General features: G+C 44.3%; 1 pseudogene; it reads left to right on the top strand.

Annotated features, from left to right (window-relative positions):
- LOC137430846 (glutamate receptor ionotropic, NMDA 2A-like) overlaps positions 1–20,646 on the top strand; it is a 566,227-nt pseudogene that overhangs the window by 282,977 nt on the left and 262,604 nt on the right.

Here is a 20,646-nt window from a genome sequence, read left to right as displayed (position 1 = left end):
AGGAAACATAAACGTCATCCACACTATCCGTGATGGACCTATAGCTCCATACTTAAATTGAGGTGAAAATATGCCTAAAATTCCCAAAAATTTTCACCTTAAATTATTCAGAATAAAATATTGAAAACGGCATGATTGTTATGTTTTTATGTGACCATAATATCACTTCTCCAGAAAATATAGCAATATCATGGGTATATTACACTGTTTTGACGACAACAAACTTGTAATGTGCGAGGTTGTAAAAAAACGGGGGGGGTGCTTAACTTAATTCTTTGTGTATATATAGTCAGGGCCCCTAGGGATATTTTGGTTCAAATTCTTCCAAAAGCATCAAATTTGGCGCAGATGTTGCCCATGCCATACTCTTTCGATTTTTGACGGGCACCAAGGGCGGTATGATCTGGGGACCATACCGGTCCATCCCGCCATGTCACCTGACCTATGACGTCATAATTAGGATATGCATCCAATCACATGGCGTACTATAAGTGGTCAAATTTCAAAATGAATCGATCGAAAATGAAGGCAGGGATCCATTTTTAAGGGTTTCATAAAATCCAATATGGCCGCCAGGTCACATGACCTATGACGTCATATTTATGACATGTATACAATCATGTATACATGAACCCGGATCATGATCGCACAAAAATTAAACACAAGGATATGGCATACAGTTCATAAAACATCAAAATCCGTACCTTTGTAATTAGACTGATGAACTGCATATGCCTGAAAATTAGGAAATAGACATGTAAATATTTCCTCTAATTGTCAAAAATAAGGTCAGAGTTCGATTACCCAACCCAGAAACATAAAATGGTGAACCTCGCGTAAATCTTGACAAAAAAACTCAAAAACCGACATGTTTGACTCAAAAATGACCTTTACGATGACCTTGAGGGTTGACCTTGACCTCGAATCATCAAAATAACATCATAATTGGATTCCCCGACCTCGAAAACCCCTGAAAAGTGGTATCATACATGATTCCAACCCTTTTGGTTATTTAACTGATTTTCCTCTAATCCGGGTGGCGGCCATTTAGTATTTCGCCAATATGGGGCCCCCGGGGGGGGGGGGCGCCAGTCTTGGCGCCCGTCAAAAATCGAAAGAGTATGGCATGGGCAACATCTGGGCCAAATTTGGTGCTTTTGGAAGAATTTGAACCAAACGGCCCCAAAATATCCCTAAGGGCCCTGACTAATATATATATATATATAAGGGGGCTGCAAAAGTAGGTATACAGTAAGGATTATACCAGATTATACCACCACGTTCGCCGGATCTCACCCCTATGGACCTCTTTTTCTGGGGATGTGTAAAAGACAGGGTTTTCGCACGCAAGCCACGTTCTGTTGATGCCATGATTCAGTTCATACGGGAGGCTTGCCAGGAAATTGATGCTGATAAAGACCTTTGTGCCAGAGTGTGCATGGGTGTCCACACTCAACTAGTGGAGTGTGTGAATGCCAGGGGCAAACAGTTTGAACATTTGAGGGATTAATATGTTTATTACTCATATGTTTATTATTGATATGTTATTATTGATATGCTTGTATAATCAATAAAATACGTTTTGTGCGCACGTTTTGTTTTTCATTACTGTATACCTACTTTTGCAGCCCCCTGTGTATATATATATATATATATATATATATATATATATATATATATATATATATATATATATCATATATATATATATATATATATGTATATGTATATATATATATATATATATATATATATATATATATATATATATATATATATATATATATATATATATATATATATATATATATATATATACAGACTTGGCATTTAATATGGAATATATTTTTTTTCTTGTCTTGGGTTTACTTTCTGAACTCAGTTTATCAATCTGGTGAGTTTATTTTACCCTTCGGTGATGTCTTTGTTGAAAGAACCATGTCACTGATTGTCTTTCGCAGCAAGAAGTCAATAACAGGATTATATCACAGGTGGCGTGACAAAATGTAAGGACAGGTGCATTTGATGATTGGCTTCACAATCGGGTATACAAGGGTTGTTGCGTTCTGTGTTGGTGGAAAACAACTGCTGCACGTCTACAAAAGTTATTGCCGCTTCCTCTGGAGATGGTCCGTCAACGTGACAATGCTGTTTGTCATGGAGTGGTGGCTTTACGAAATTCTGGCATGAAACAGCGTGCTATTGCTCGGCAGTATGGCATCACTCAAGGTCAGGTGTCAAAGATCCTGAAACGAAATGCCCAGAGGGGTGTCCCTACTCCAATACCGAGGCCAGGACGTCCACGCAGAACCACAAGGAGAGAAGATCGCCAGCTGCACCGGTTAGTCTGCAATGGCCGTACCAAGTCAGCTAATCGGCTTAGGGCTGAGTGGCAGCAACTGACAAATGTGCCTGTATCCAGAAGGCTAGTCAACGAACGACTGGTTCAAGCAGGCTATCGTGCCAGGCATCCCCTGAGAAAGCCACGCCTGACCAGACAACACAGCCAGCGCCGATTGCAGTGGGCCAGAGAGCACCGTCAATGGCAGCCAGGACACGGGAATCACGTGATCTTCAGTGACGAGTCTAGATTTCTGGTCTATTGTCAAGATGGCCGCGCCCGAGTGCGCAGACAAGTGCATGAAGCCTACAACAAAGATTGTATAGTGCCAAGAGTCCAAGCTGGAGGTGGTGGGGTGACCGTTTAGGCTGCTTTTCATGCAGGGGGCAAAACTGACCTGGTTGTTCTGAATGGAAACCTGAACCAGTTCAAGTACAGGGCCATTCTGCAAGAAACATTGCTTCCATTTGCTCATGCAGGCTTTCGAGGAAACTTTGTCTTCCAAATGACAATACACTGCCTCATCGTGCTCGCATGATCCAACACTTTCTTGCTGACCCTGGTGTAGAGCATATGGAGTGGCCTGCCATGTCCCCGGATATGAATCCAATAGAGAACTTGTGGGCAGAATTAACGCATCAAATCGACCACTTGGACCAGCAGCCGACCTCTGTGCGTGAATTGCAGCAGGCTATTGTCACTGCATGGCAAGCGATTCCTGTCCAAACCTTGGCAAATCTCGTGAACAGCGTGCCTCGACGTGTACGTGCTCTCGTGAATGCTCGTGGGGGTTACATGAAGTACTGAACTGTAATTTTACTGTCCGTAATCCCAGTCGTAATTTAACTTTTGTTTTTGATTTTAAAAAATTGGGCTCATGTGCTAAATAAAGAGATACTTCTGGAAAACGTACAGAAGTTTAACACAGTACTGTCCATGAATTGAGTTCGATATCAGTTCACATCACTTTCAAGGATCAATTTATTTGTTTCGAAATGTCAAATGTGGTTTTTGTTTCTTTTAAAGGTCACATTAACAAAATCGAGAATAATTTCAACATAATTCCAATGAACTTTTGGTTCTAAGACACCTTGAAAAGTAAGTTCACCCCCACAAAAAAAATATTCCATATTAAATGCCAAGTCTGTATATATATATATATATATATATATATATATATATATATATATATATATATATATATTGTTACGGTCCGCGGATAAGGATGTTGTTTGCCGAGCGGAGGCACCGCGGCCGAACAGTTTCCCCGATTCACCCGATCCCCCGAACGTTGGCCGGATCGCGCCACAGATATTCAATTTGGAAACCTCTAAAGCGACCGAATGTAAAGAGGAAGAAGAAGACGTACAGAAGAGTAACGGGATTTATTATTTACACACACAAGCAAAAGGAGCAGTCAAAGTTATTTACAGGGAACATGGAAAAAGCAGTTGACACAGTGAAAATTACTAGCTTATCTAAACAGGCTTAACTTATACCCTTGAGAGAACAAACAGAGACGGACTCACACGAATGGGGAATGGAGGCAGGAACGATTGGCTGGACCGGGAGGAAGGTTCAGCTCGGACCACAAGCTGGAAGGCTTTGCAGGGCGCACAGCAAACCGGGCCTCGTCAGGCTGGGAGCGAGCAGGGTGACGTTGTGCACTTCTCTCAAGGCTTCCCCGTGCTTCTCTCGCACACTTGTGTTAAAGGCTTCCTTCTCGCTTCTCTTCCCTCCTTGTGCACTTCTCTCTGAAGCTCGTCTCTTTGCAGAACTCAGAACTCATCTCCTTGGGGAGCGTCCCGCGGCGGGTTATATAGGCCCCGCCCCTCAACTTTCGCGAACCTCCTCGATCGCTCTTCCTCCGCCCTCTCAAACCAAACCCCTCGTGCTTGGTTGGTTGTTCGGGGCTGGCTCACTCCTCCCCTCTATGACGAGGTGGAGACACGCCCTTCTTCTCCGAGCCTACCTCGTGGCGAATGGAGTCGTGGAGGGAACAGTTGGCAATTGCGGTTTTTGGGAATGGGAATGAAAGGGGTTCTATCTATTTCACTTGGTGCAATGGAGTGTCATTTTAATGGAAGACAAAGCCTTAACCTCATACACAGAATAAGAAATAAACTACTGAACAAGGGTATTATAATGTCCTTCAATGTATGCTTTATGGAATTAACTACTGGAACACCCTTTGACCTTTATACAACAGACTGGAGCAAGGAGGGCTCAGAATAAAGCAACAATTTACAATACAATACAATACAATCAAAACAATACAATCCTCATATCCGCAACACTGCACCCTCCTCCTCTTAGGCACGTCCCGGGCCTATAACTTTAATTTCGTGTGACACGTAGGTGTAGTTCCCTCTACTTTTAACCTGACCCTGAGTGCGACAGTTTTAAAACATAAATAAATATGTCCCACTGCTCCATTGTACCCTACCTAACAGACTCACGCCCACAGCTAACCGAATTGCGGAATGGTCTTCAAACTACACACTGACGGTGGGGAGCATTATTTACAGTGACGCTACTTTATTTACAAAACGCAACCCAGGACCTGTGATTGTTCTTTCTGGGGGGGGGAGACAGTCTGCTCTGCATCGACGCACCATGAAAGCACCCAAAACGCACCAACACACCCTCAAGCACCAATCGGTGCACAGTCATCACTGTTCATCAAAATAAAAACAACAAACAAACCCCTTAACCCTGCAGGTGGTCTCTTGCTCTTCGGCTCCCTCTGCTGGCTTTTACTATTTTCCAGATGTTGTCATTTTCTTTGCTGGCGGCCTATTTGCAATAAAACATGCCCAAACGTGTCCATTTTTGTTTTATTTATGGCCCACAGGGCCGACTAGTGTGGTTCACCTGTGGGGCATCGGTGCCCTGTGATCAAGGTCCGCCAGCAAGATTTCGGGCCTTCATGGCCGGTTCCAGCAGAGGGGCCATGCCCCAACCCATGGGGTCCATAAGTGGTGCTCGGCCACAGACATGTGGTCCATAATGTGGTGCATCGATGCAGACAGCTGGTTCTGGGAGTTCCGGGCGCACAATGGCGGACTCACGCACGCTCCCCTCGGCGCCCAGTGGCGCTCAGGTCCTCATGTGGGAGACAAAGGGGGGAAGACAGATGAGCGAGGGGTAAGGTCACAAGGGTACACATCAATAAGGCAATGCAAGGAGAAGTGCGTACGGAGAGCGAAGTGAGAAAAGCTCGTCCCTACCGTACGTCACCCCCCCTTGTCACCTACACTACCCTTGCCCTTACCCCATATGTCCAAAATCTACACATTACAAATTCGTCGCTACTGTCATGTCTCCCCATATTTCCTCTATACCAAATTCGTCACCACAATCCCTCTATCCAAAATTTGCCATCACCCAATTTGTCATCAATCCTCATAAGGAGGAAGAGATGGAACAACAAAGCACAATGTCACACCCACGTCATGATGCGTCTCACAATCCAAACATTTGCATCATAAAAAATAATCAAAACATGGCATGGTGTGGAGTACCTGTCACCTCAGGTGAGTGGATGCAGATGGTGCGAGGAGACTTCATCCTAACTACTTTCTAAATGACATTAACACACTTTACACTACCCGGGGTCTTTCCCTGCCAATCCATTGGCCACTTACACTATGGGTTCTAAAAACCAAATTCCCATTGACCAAACTGTGGTGCTTCTCAATTTGGGGTCTCACTCCCCCGATTCATCTCCCGGTGCCCTCGCACAATTTCTGGGCTGCGACGTGTAGCTCTCCCAGCAGGTCTACCCACCTGCACACCTCCACCACTGCAGTTGCCACCCGAGCTTACCTAGCTCCTCACCCTAACCTAACTAACTGGGGAAAGCCCCTCCTGGCTCTGTCACCCCACTCGGTGCCCTCTGGCACTGGGCTACCCGGGTCCGTCCTCCGGATCCTCGGGCCCCATCCACAACAACTACTACCGGCTCCCAGAGCCCACCTGCTGCCTCACCTGACCGACATCCTCACAGTGGTGGAGTGCCCAAACCAACTACACACACTAACAGGCTACACACCCAGCCATTTCCACAACACTAATGCACCCATCCAATCACCATTCTTCCACCCGCACCACAGATGCCAATATCCAACCACAATTTACCTATACCCTCTACCTAACACTTACTCTACCCGCCCGGGTATCCGTGATGGGGGTCCACTCTTCCCCCATTCACACCTTCGCACCATCCACTCCACTCCACAATTTCCACCATACTCACTCCACGAACATCCATTCCAATACTCCATTTATTCCACACTACCATTTATTCCACACAGCCACATACACCTGTTGTCGCACACCTGTGCAATCATCTGGTGCCACCTGCACCCTCCTCCTCTTCCTGGACCATTTGGTCAACACAACACGCATCACCATCACTCACTCATACACTGCTCCACACACCTGTTCAGTTGCACACCTGTGCAATCACACCTGTTCAATCACACCTGTTCAATCCTCACACACACGGCATCATCTCAGCTAACTACTCCCCTCTGAAACTTGCGCTTCCCAGTCGCCCCTTTAAACTATTGCGCTCCCACGTCATTATCATCCACACTAATCTACCTGCATCCCCACTACAGGTATCAGTCACTAACTAACCTTAACGTTACCTAATGTCATCTTCGCTAGATCCCTACACACAATATCCTAACCCACCCGGGCTAGTTTTCACTGCCATACACCCCATAACCTAGTGCTCCTTTGCCCCCCTCTGTGAGGGATGGTGGATTTGCCATCCCACCACATCGGGGAGGTCCTACTATCAATTTCGCTCGTCCAAATCCAACAAATCAAAAATTTGTCATTTACTGCTAATCACCGTACCAATCATAAAATTTTGCTTTTTTCTAATTTCGGGGCCAAAACACTATCCTCATCACCCGTCTACTTATTAGATCCTCTCGGTGCGCCAATTCCCTTCCAAAGCTCGGCTTCGTACAGCCGAGCAATGAACGCGGGTTCTTTGGTGCCGGCGGCTGGATGCGTCCGGCACTCGGTGCAGGGACGGGGGCTTACCCGTGCCGAGATCCCACGCACCACCTCGGCGCGGAGCCATCCAATGTCCCGATCTCGACCTGCCGGAACGTCTCAATAGAAAGTGGTCGCCATGACGACCCTTCCTATCGAGCTGCCCGCTCCGCCTAATGGAGCACGGACGCGGCCGTTCCAAGCGAGGCCCATCGTGGATCGTGTACGGCGGTCCTTTCGAACCTGCCGTGGCTCGGATCCCCGCTGGTTCTCGCGGCACGTGAAGCCCGGCACGCACCGAGGGCCCGATTCGGCTAAAAGTCGCTCTAACCGCTAACCCGGTTACCGTCGATGCCTCACCTGGATGCTTACACGCATACGCTACCCCTTTCTTGCTCATACCTCCAGCCGTTCCCATGCTCCTCGTACCTTTCCTTACACACCTCGGTACACTCATTCCGCTCACAGACTTGGTCACACACCTGACCACCGAACACCTTGGCACACATTCGTCGCTCGCACACCTCACCAACACACCTCTTCGCGCCCCCTCCTCGGTCACCTCCTCTGTGACAATCACAGGTGTGCTCTCACCCGCACACCCAACCACGTGCCTCACGACCAACTCAAGTGTGCATTCCCACACACGCTCTACCATTCCAGGTGTGCATCCTTCCATTCCAGGTGTACATCCTCGCTCACCTGTCACAACCAACTCACGCTCCGTGTCACTCTCACTACTCTCACCTCCACTCTCGGTCGCGCACTCACCCTTACTCTCGACAGCGCACCCTTTTCTCATGCCCCTGTCCGTTACACACCTTTCTCGCGCATCCTCTTGCGCACACTCTTTCGTTACATCCTCTGTAACTCTCACCACAGGCGTGCATTCTCCTTCACTCTTGACAGCGCACTCTTTCCCCATGCACCTGTCCGTTACACACCTTTCTCGCGCATCCTCTTGCGCACACTCTTTCGTTACTTCCTCCGTAACACTTACCACACCGCGCTTCCATGTACCCCCTCGCACACGCGCTACGACCGACTCACTCTCGACAGCACACTCACTCCTTGGCGTGCACTTTTTCCTCACACACCCCATGGTCGGACATTCTCGCACACCTCGTTTTTCGCACACCAGACCTGTCGCACACTTCACCAACGGCCTCTCACGAACACCCGGGTCCAAACCAATCCCCAAGCCGACTGAAGCTTTCCTCACATCATATACATTGCCGAATATTTCGCCACTCACCTTGGCACCTCGTCTCCGCACCTCTTTTGCCACCTGCAAACTCTTTATTTGGTTAGTGAGCATCACATTATGAGTTGAGCACCGACCTTGCACATATTCCATCACCTCCTCCTGGATTTCTCTTTTAGTTTCTGTCCGTCTCTTCTTAATTTCACTCACCTCTTCTTCCACTTCCTCTAATTTTTGCTTCACCTCTTTTATTTCCCGGTGCGTCTCCTCAAGTTCGTCCTCTAAGGCTACCGTGACCGTCTCTATGTGCATCCTCACCTCTCGGTCCTTCGTCTCCATTATCTCGGTCACCTCGTCCACCCTCATTGTCAGTCCCTCACGTACCATCTGACATTGCTTCTGTGTCGCTATTAATTCGTTTTTAATTTCTTTTTGTGTCGCCTTTAACCCTCCTAGTACCGCAGTGTTCCTTTGAACCTGCTCCACTAACTCAGTCTGTCCCTCCGTCAGCTGTTCCACCTCCTCCGTCAGATCTTCTATTCCCCCTTGTAACTTTGCCGTCCCATTTCTCACCTCTTTCTCCATACGCTTCTCACCTCGCTTTACCTCGAGACCTCCTCACTCACACCTCGTCGTATCTCCTCTTTCATCTCTCCATCTCCTTTGTAGATGCCACCCTCATCTGTCCCAATTCATCCCTCTGAGCATCCAATTTGGTTTCTACCCCGATTTTTACCTCCTCTATCTGCTCTCCCATTTGTTTAATTTCTCGGGCGGATTGCTCCCCTATCTCCTGCAATTTGCCTTCCATGCTATTTTCTAGCCCATTAACCCATTTTTCATCCCCTCTATCTGATTCTCCTGGGCAGCCATTCTATTTTCCACCGCCGTTAACCCATGTTTCATCCCTTCAAATTTCTTGTCTAATTCCCCGATTTGGGCATTGGTACCCCTCGCTTCGTCCCTCATTTCCCCAATTTGGCCCTCCAATCGCTCACCCTGAGCTACCATCCGGTTCCCCATTTGTCCCATTCGCTCACCCTGAGCATCCATCCGGTTCCCCAAGTCATTCCTCAGGTCTTCACTTGTCTGGACCATGAGCGCCCTTATTTGTATCATAAAGAGGTCCAAATTCATCGGTGCTGCTACGGTCACGGGCGCGGCTAGATTTGGCGCCACAATAACCATGTGCGCGAGGGCGCCATTTTGTGCGCCTGATACCTCCTCAACCACCTCCTCATTGTTCTCCTCTACTTCGTCCCTCTGATCCTGGGTTACTCCTAACCCCTCCTCTAGCTCACCCACCTGCATCCGATCGCCTTGACCAGCCATGGCGCGATTTCAAAGTTCAGGTTTTGTAAAACAAAACAAATTTCGGCCTCTCCAAATTTTGACCAAATTTTTTTTTAGATGTTTTAAAAATTTGGTTCGGGCCCCGAATCTCACTCCCAGACACCAATTGTTACTTAATAACACAATTGGTGTTCCAAAATTTGGGCCTAACAAATTTAGTCCCAGGTCCGAATCCCAACTCCTGACAACCAATTGTTACTGATCGCGGTTTAGATTTTATGATGGGCCGAGCGGATGGTCCAACCGCGACCGTTACAGGATCCCCGACTCACCCGATTCACCCAGAACTTTGGCCGTATCGTACCACAGCTGCCCAATCTGGGAAAAGACTAAAACGACGAAATGCAAAGAGGAAAAGGAATAAAACGAGAAGACGGACAGAAGAGTAATTGGATTTATTGTACACACACAAGCAAAAAGGAGCAATCAAGTTTATTTACAACACATAAGACGCAGGTGACACAGTGCAAATACTAGCTTATACAGACTTAATTAACCCAGGGACAGAACAAACAAAACAAACTCACGTACACAAGAAGGGTGGAAAGGCAGGAGGTGGATGCCTGGAGGGAGAGGAAGGTCCAAGGGGGTCCTGCAGCACGATCGGCGCGTTTAGCAGCCGCCGTTCCTTTGCGGCCCTGCTCAAAACCCCGTTCAGGCCCCAAGCTGCTGTTGTGGCTGCTGTGGACGTCGCGTGCTTTCCCAGGACTTGTTTGACTCGTCTGGTCCAAACCCTCAACTCTTTCTTGGTCCACTCACTCTTTACCACCGACTCCTCACCGCAACCAACGCAACCACTGACCACCACCACCGACTCCTCACCGCAACCAACACAACCAACTGACCACCGACTCCACTGACTCTTCACCACCGACTGACCCTCTCACCACTTGCGCGCGCGCCTTTATAGCGCCTCCGGCGATCAAGCCGCCGGCCTTCAGGACACGCCCATCGGTGTGCTCACCTCGGCCCTGGTTGGTCATGCGACCCTCTGGCTCCGCCCTTGATGACGACGGGCGGGCACGCCCCTCTTCCCCGACTCGATTGTTACTGTTCAATGGTGGTTTTGGAGGGGAGGTAATTAGCAATCGAGGCTCGGCAATGACGAAAGGGGATGTGAAGGAAATGGAGATTTTGGGGATGGGAATGAAAGGGGATCTATTCTCTTTCACTGGTGCAATGGAGTACTTCAATTAATGGGAGACACAGCCTTACTCTAAAACACAGAATAAGAGATAACTATCAAACAGGGGTATTCTATTATTTGGCTGACGTGTATGCTTGTGGACTAATTATGGGATGCCCTTTCACCTTTACACAGCTCCGGAGGCAGGGGGCGCAGCATAAACAATAATAATAATAATAAAGCACACAATAAAAAAAATATACAGTTCTCATATCCGCAACAATATATATATATATATATATATATATATATATATATATATATATATATATATATATATATATATATATATATATATATATATATATATATATATATATATATACTGAATACTCGTTTCTACCAATACACACTCCAGAAAAAAAAAATGCTCATTTCAGGTGAGACGTCTACAAATCCTCCATCATTGACGGGTACCTTTGCTGGTATATATACAATATATACACACACAAACACACACACACACACACACACACACACACACACACACACACACACACACACACACACATGTAATGTGTATGTATCTACACTCCAACTGCAATTAATATGCTGTGAATATCTGAATTAATATGTAAGTACGTGATTGAATGATAATGCACATGAGATCTGTTTATTACTTTACAGCAACACATAGAGGTTAGCAAGACAACTTTAACTTTATCGAATGGCTTTATTTTGACTCATCCTTTGCATTTTATCGAATCAATAATATAATACTTTTATTATCATAGTCATGCCACTAAGAGGAGTCATAACCATGATGATAATGGTACTATATTATAATGTTTTTAAAACTTCATTAAGAAGATTAAAATCATCTGCACACTATGCTGTTTGTTTTTCAGGAATCTGACAGACACAAGCTCTTACATTAAGCGCTGTTGTAAAGGATTCTGCATCGACCTTCTCAAGAAACTTGCCAGGACTGTGAAGTTTACTTTTGATCTTTATCTTGTGTCCAATGGGAAACACGGGAAGAAGGTTAATGACGTTTGGAATGGCATGGTTGGCGAGGTAAGTTTATAAAATGTGCCTTCAAGGTGGGTTTGTTGTTTTCTGCTTGAATTACTCTTTTATCATCGACAGTGTAAATCTAATGGTTTTTATTCACTTTTTGAACAAGTTCTTGCCTTTGTGCCTTTTATTATTATTATTATTATTATTATTATTATTATTATTATTGTATTCAACTGTTCAAACAGAATAATGTGAGATTGGATGTCAATATATAGTGCGTGCTGTCACAATTTGGCAGCTCTTGGCACTGACTCAAGTTGTCTTCACAATGTGACATCATTCAAGGTGGCTTGTGTGGATGGATGTTTGTATCATGGTCTTTATTCAAAATGAGGTGGAATAGGTCCGGTTTCATAAAACGAATTGTAGTTAAAGCCTTTATAATTATTTGGGAAACAAACTCTGGTGTGTAATTATTTTTGGGGCGGTATGGGGTCTGGCGTGCCCTATGATTGCCTGATTATTGTTTGATCTGTCCAATATTGATGTCTTTTATCTCTCATTAATAAGAGAGATTTCATCAATAAGAATTTTCATTCATAAAGATATGATGCAATCCCAACGTTTTTGTTTTTTTTAACAATGGGAATTCTTCTTGGTTACCTGTGAAACTCATGGTTTTTGCTTTCATTTGAATGTGCATCTGCAATAGATTGTAACGAAGTCCTCTGATACAATAATAAAAATAAAGAAGCTTAATCGCCTCCTCCAAACGGGAGAGAAGCAAATTATCATTTCCAAACATGAAATGTCCATCTAATCTAACACTAACGTGACTTGTGAGACTTCAAACGAGACTTTATCTGTGCGCATCAGCAAACCTGCAGAAATCAAGAATGTGGCAAGAGCAACAAAAGAGCATGCACTCGAGAGAAGCACTGCCGGAAAGAGCAACATATGAATATGGAGAGAAAGTAAAATATATCCTGTGAGATTTCATCCTCAGCGGACGACAGAGTATGGTTGCCTCGTGGCATGAAGACTAGTAGACCAGGATGCTAATTACACAGTTTGTGATTGGGACATTATAGGGGCAGCATCAGGGACATCTAACTTCATGATGTACGTCAAAACAAAGTTTCACATGGACAGTGTCAAACATAAGGAGGAAAAACGATCTATCAAGTAATACATTACGAAAAGGAAGAATAATAAAAATGGTAGCCTACTGTTGCCAGAGTGAGAATCGGTAAATAATCGGCAACGGTTGCTAGAGTGAGATGTGCATGGAAGAAGTTTCGGAAACTGAGTGGCGTGCTGATGAGGAGGTGAGTGTCGCTGAAGCTGAAGGGAAAGGTGTATGCTGCATGTGTGAGAAGTGTTATGATTTATGGGAGCGAGGCATGGGTCATGAACGTAGAGCAGCAACGAAGGCTGGAAAGGTTGGAAATGCGAATGGTTCGACGGATGTGCGGAGTATCGTTGAGAGAGAGGAAGACAAATGATGAATTGCGAAAGATGATGGGAATAGAGCCTGTGATTGATGCTGTGAAGAGGAACAGGTTGAGATGGTTTGGTCATGTGTTGAGGAAGGATGAAAGTGACTGGTTGAGAAGAGTGATGGAAATGAATGTAGAAGGAAGTAGAGGACGGGGAAGACCGAGAAAGACTTGGCTAAAGATGGTGGAAGAAGAAATGCGGGCAAGGGGGTTAACAAGGAGAGATGCAGAAAATAGGGCAAAATGGAGAAGATTGTCATGGGGCCGGCAAGGCTAACCCCCGCTCTAGCAGGGAAAATGGCCTTAAAATGCATGTTGTTGTGTTGTTGTTGTAGCCTCCTGTAAGAAAGTTAATAATCAATTTACTTGTTTGGAAAGTTAGTAATCGATTTACTACAAAAAAGATTAATGTCTGTTTAGTCTTCAATTGGCTTGTTTAACTCTGCCCCTTCGCTTCATTTTCGAAAGTCAATTGAAAGTTTGCCTCATGCATCTAATGCCCTTATACTGGCCCTGCCCGGATAGACATACAATATGTTTGTGAAGTGCAACATGCTGTCTTTGTTTAAATCTGTTCGAGAAGCGATGGGTAAGCATGGCTATTTCATAAAAATAAAAAAAAAGCAGAACCAAGCTTAAGTGATGTGATCACAAAAGTAGAAGTTCTTTTCTGCCATTTCAAAGTTGAGTATAACTTCCTGTCACTGAGAACTATTTCACAAAACGTGTACCCATCCTTTTATCGGAAAGTGGGATTACACAGCAATTGAAGTGTAAACTAGAACAACACTTGGTAGAGCGCACACCTCCACCAGGCTGACAAGTTTACATTTTGTATCCCACTGATGGGCCGGATCTGGATTCGGACCTTAACCAAAATATAATCGGCTTGTTCTTGTTACCTACTCAACTCATCCAGCAAGTTTTGTCATAATCCATCCACAATGTTTTTGAAATATAATGCTATATTATATTTCTAATGCTATATTATATAAATATAATGTCTTTATTCTCCATTGTTATCTCTCAATGGTGAACATTCAATTTCAAAATTTTAGAATTATCGTATCCGGATCAAAATCTGAATCATCACCAAAATCGAATCAATTTGTCTTTGTGACACCATGCCCAACGAGCCCGCTAAGTTTCGTCCGAATCCGTTCATAACGTTTTGAGATATCTGCTCACAGATAGACAGACCAACTAACAAACTTTTTGAGATATCATGGTCACAGACAGACAGACCGACATACTTTTTGAGATATCATGCTCACAGACAGATAGACCGACAAACAAACTTTTTGAGATATGCTCACAGACAGACGACAAAGAAACTTTATGAGATATCTGCTCACAGACAGACAGACCAACTAACAAACTTTTTGAGATATCATGGTCACAGACAGACAGACCGACATACTTTTTGAGATATCATGCTCACAAACAGATAGACCGACAAACAAACTTTTTGAGATATCATGGTCACAGACAGACAGACCGACATACTTTTTGAGATATCATGCTCACAGACAGATAGACCGACAAACAAACTTTTTGAGATATGCTCACAGACAGACAGACGACAAACAAACTTTATGAGATATCTGCTCACAGACAGACAGACCAACTAACAAACTTTTTGAGATATCATGGTCACAGACAGACAGACCGACATACTTTTTGAGATATCATGCTCACAGACAGATAGACCGACAAACAAACTTTTTGACATATCATGCTCAGACAGACACATCAAGAAATAAACTTTTTGACATATCTGCTCACATACAGACAGACCGACAAACATTTTGAGATATCATGCTTTCAGACAGACCAACAAACAAACTTTTTGACATATCCGCGCACAGACAGACAGACCAACAAACAAACTTTTTGAGATATCATGCTCACAGACAGATAGACGGACAAACAAACTTTTTGAGATATCATGCTCACAGACAGATAGACCGACAAACAAACTTTTTGAGATATCATGCTCACAGACAGATAGACCAAGAAATATACTTTTTGACACATCTGCTCACAGACAGACCGACAAACCTTTTGAGATATCATGCTTACAGACAGACCAACAAACAAAGTTTTTGACATGTCTGCTCACAGACAGACAGACCAACAAACAAACTTTTTGAGATATCATGCTCACAGACAGATAGACCGACAAACAAACCTTTTGAGATATCATGCTCACAGACAGGCAGGAGTGAAGAGATAAACTCTGTCCACCTTCAGTGTTAGATGAAAAAAAAAAAATCTGATATCTTTTCCAAATGAATGCAAAGTTTGAAAAAGAACATTGCTCCTGAAGTAACTCAGCCGGTAATTTAGTGGTGCCGAAACGGACCATTCTCCATCACGAACGTTGAGTCTAATGATCAGAGGGAAGATTAAACGGAAGTAGTTTTGGTGAGAATGCTTGAGGATGATGATGTTGGCAGCAGAATTTTGGGTACATCTATTTATGTATTCATTGGGATCAGTTCAGCCATCGTCATGAAACTAATCAAAACATTAAGCCTTGTGTTGGCTTAATGGTTAAGCTTAATGATCTTAAGAGCTTAGAGTCTTGAGTTTGAGCCCCTGCCATGATGTTCAGTAACACCAGGTCATCCTTCTGAGGTTGGCAAAATGAGTACCAGCTTACTGGTAACAGGGGGCACTGCATCCGCGGCACAGCGGCGTTCCTGTCAATGATACGCCCAGCATCCACAGGCTGCACACAAAATGAATGAAAAAAAAAAAATCAAAACTGAAGAATAATAATTATTGTTACATTAATTGTTCAATACTGTGTTTAATATGAGCAGCTGAATATGTTAATCTCAATTTCAATGGGTGCATCACACCTCAACGTTGCCATTGATTTTCAGATTAAAATGTTTTTAATTGAATGCCCCACAGGTGTGTGTCCACAAGAGTTGACAGGAAAGGATTTGTATTTGTGTCGCGAGTCCAGAATTTTCTGCCACATGTTTATCTGGATAAACGATTTTGCATCCATCTCAGATGGTCACCTATATCGGTCCTATGATGTCACTCAGGTGTACTAAATGAAGAGTTTGGCATGCCAAGAAAAATGAGACAAATTGGCGAAGCCTTTAGTTCGACTTTGCGGAACAATTCATTGACTGAGAATGAAGGAATAAATAAGCAAGTTAATAAGGAAAAATGAAGTTCAGTGAGGTGCTGACTTGTTTCGCACAGGCAGTGTTTCCAGGATAATAGGTGAGATATCAGGTTTACTACAGTCCTAAAATAGTCATCCATCTTATACGTTCTGACATATTACCTGGAGGACCAAGCTTTCACCCAGTGTGGAACTGATCAGATAATGTCCTATTTTTTTTTTTCTCCATCATGATCGATGAGTCTAATGATCAGATGGTTGATTATGATAAATCTTACCAATCAATGGCTGTGTATGTCATAAATAAGGCCAGCTTGAATGAGAGAGACGAGTCAATAAAATAAAAATGCCAATTTTTCATTGTCATGCTCTATATTCAGCGCATTCTTTTGTTTTTACCCATCATTCTTTACCTGCTGTTCTCACTGTGAACTTGTATTTCAAATAACAAAATAAAATACATTTTGTTGACTGCGCTGAAACACCAAGAGAAGATGATTTTCATTGTGCATGTTCCTGCATCATTGTCGCTACTTCATCGTTTTTATCAATCACATTCTCTAATGTCTGGTTGTGCTTTTCATGAATAGGAAAGTGAAAGAGACTACATGTATGGAGGGATAGGTTTGTGTATCCTCCTTATTGATTCACATTGACTGCCTTTGGTATTTGAGGATGTGTTTGGTCAAGCTGCAAATGGATGCCTAAATTTTTGAATTTATCGATGCGTTTTATTTAAATATTCATCTATTTATTTGCATTGTAGCCCCTGCTCAGCCAAGTTCAAGCTATTGCCTGACACCTGCAGAAATTCGTGTTGATACTGTATATTGAAATATCTGGTTGATAAACTTGATAGCTTCTACACACAGCATGCATGTGTCAGACTATAGAGCCTAAAAACCTTGGTCTCGGACCAATTATTCTTCCAAATGAGGAGGAGAATATCGATAGTGGTTTTTTTGTTTTCTTTGGTAATTGTGGTCTTCCACGATGTCTGTCTAACTGGAAAAAAAAGATTTTCGGAGGTAGCACCTGATAGGGGTTTACGCAAGTACAGAGTGGCCACAAAGTCCTTATGCACACAGTTAGAATTTAGTTAGAATTTATCTGTATGCTCCCCTCCATTCTCCGCATAAATTGTAATTTTTCTCCATGTTCTTCTGGACATCTTCCATGTTGAGGGTTGGGGGTCATAAAAGCAGACCCTGACAGCTATTTTGAGGTCTTCAACTGTTGTTAGGCAGAGATGAGAAATTTCCTCTTTCACAATGCCCCAAAGCGAGTTGTCACGTGTTGTTAAGTCCTGACTTCGAGGAGGCCACACTATCTCAGATCCATGTCCAATCTATCGTCCACTGAATTTGACGTCGATATATTCTCTAACTGCGAGAGCATAATGTGCTGGTGCACCATCTTGTTGCAAGATATCTGTTGCCTCGAGACCTCTCTCACGCAGTTGTGGAACAAACCACATCTGAAGCATGTTCAAATAAGCAGTGTGATTGACACATGTATCAAAAAATATGGCCCTATGAAGTGATATTCTGAAATTGCTGCCCACATCATGACATGAGGAGGATGCTGTTCAATTTCCTCATAAAAATGAGGATTTTCTTTGCACCAAAAATAAACATTCCTGGATCAATTGCTGAGGCAAATAGCACACTCATCCAAAAAAAAAAAAAAACCCTTTGTCTTGATTTAATGGTGGGAAATCGTTGCAGAAGAGGTTTGCAAGTGACCTCATGAGTGGCCAAGTCTCTATTGGAAAGCTCATTAACACATCCAGGCTTAAATGGCTTCAATCGAAATCAAATCTTGATCTTGATCAGATCTCGCGAGATCTTTGTCGGCGAGTCACGTCTTTTCGAAGCTGTCCATGCTCTCACGCTTTCGAAGTTAAGTATTTGTTCACAAATGTGTTTTTGTCGAAACTGTATTTATCTTTCGGTGTGTGTACCTATAGTGTGTCCTCAGGAAAATTCTCGGTGTTAATTTTTCATTCCTGTATAAAAAATCGTCGGTTAATTCATGTCACGTCCTTTGAGGCCTTGTAGGCTACCGTGTCCTACCTTGAGGCTTTGTTTTACTCTCAGCAGTCCGTCTATTGTGCTCCAATAACTTTCGTTCTCTGTTTTTCCAAGTCTTTTCACCCCATAGCCTACTTACTTGTTTAAAATCTCAACTCAAAAAAAAAAAAAGAAGCATTTCCTTCTCTGTTCTTATTCGTTGTTCCTATTTGTTTATTCGTTGTTCTTATTCGTTCGTTCGTTCTTTGACCACGTGTTTCTCCCCCATTTCCCCAGATAGTTTTCACTGTTAAACTTTAAAATGTTTCAACTTTCCCCTGAAGTACTGTATTCTGTCTTATATTATATAACACCTTTTTCTTCTTCTTCTTCTTTAAAAGGTTGCTTTCGACTTGCTCACCAAATGCATTCATCCCAAAAAAAAATTCCATTTCTTACAGTGCCTCTTTCATATATTCCCTAAACTCGCCTGCACTCCATCCCCCCTCCAGCGTCCTTAAACGTATTTTTGACTCGAAGGTCACAAGAAACTCATTTTGCAATAAATGTTCGTTTCCCATTAATCATACACTTTCCAAAATCCAATCTCACCCCTCCCCTCCAAATCTTCCCCATCACCCCTCCCCTCCAAAACTTCCCCATCACCCCTCCCCTCCAAATCTTCCCCATCACCCATCCCTTTCAAATCTTCCCCCTTGCCCCTCCCCTCCAAATCCTCCCCATCACCCATCCCTCCTAAACTCCCCCCACACCTCTCTCCTCCTAGACTCCCCCTCGCCCCTCCCCTCCTCGACTCCCCCCTCACCCCTCCCCTCCAAATCTCCCATCCCTTTCAAATCCCTCCCCTTGTCCCTTCCCTCCTAAACTCCCCCCTAACCCCTCCCCTCATAAACTCCCCCCTCGCCCCTCCCCTTCAAATCTCCCCACCCTCATTTATTCTCCATTTCCCCCCTCTCACCCCTCCTCCTCAAAGCGTCCTCCCTGCTTCTTCCACCTTCCAACTCTAACCTCCATCTCCCCCAACCTTCTGCCTCGCTCTTCCCCCTCCTCAAATTACACCTCATTGTGCCTCACCCAATCACCATCAAACCTTTTGTCCGCCCCATCCTTCCCTTTCTCCGAGCTATTCTGAAATCTCTGACATACCTTCAACAGCTCTCCCTACCTCTTCCTCCTCTTCCACATCTTACCCTACCCCTCCTCCACCCTGATCTGTATCCGATGCTCCCCCTTCCTCTTCATAAATGGAATGGACCTCAAACATCCGGGGCCTTCGTTCAAACTTAACTGATCTCTCCATACAGGTTGCTTCTGACAAACCAGACGTGATCTGCTTAACAGAACCTTTCCTCCTTCATGATGTCTCTGCTTCCTTACTATCTCTCCCGGGTTACTCCCTCCTCCGGTATGATAGACCTGAGCCTCGTCCTGGAGGTGGGGGTTGCTATCTTTATCAAAAACTCTCTTTCTCACTCGCCCTGCACTGCACTCTCTCCACCTCACCCCCAGGAATACCTCTGGCTACGGCTTCCCCTTTGCTCCCACCTCTTGTTCATATGTGTGTTGTACCGTCCACCAAACAGTGATGACCATCTACATCTCGCTGTCTGATAATATGGACCAACTTCTATCTACTCATCCCAACTCTCTCTTCCTCATATGTGGTGATTTCAATTGTCACCATGCCAGTGGGCTGGGTGTGCGTACCTCTCTCACCAGCCATGGCTCCTCAGCAAAGGACTTCTGCGACTCACTGGGACTGACACATTCTCTCAATTTCCCGACCCGGATCTCAGTCAACGGAGCATCTTCTCTTCTGGACTTGGTTATGACTAACTTCCCTTAAAATGTCTGCTGCTCTTCTTCTGCTCCAATCGGCTCATCTGATCATGTGCTTTTTAAAGTGGAC

The sequence above is a fragment of the Myxine glutinosa genome, chromosome 1 (genome assembly GCF_964187855.1).
Source record: "Myxine glutinosa chromosome 1, kmMyxGlut1.1, whole genome shotgun sequence".
NCBI classification, from domain to species: domain Eukaryota; kingdom Metazoa; phylum Chordata; class Myxini; order Myxiniformes; family Myxinidae; genus Myxine; species Myxine glutinosa.
The sequence above is the reverse complement of the archived record's forward strand: the minus strand, read 5'-3'. Positions and strand labels throughout refer to the sequence as shown.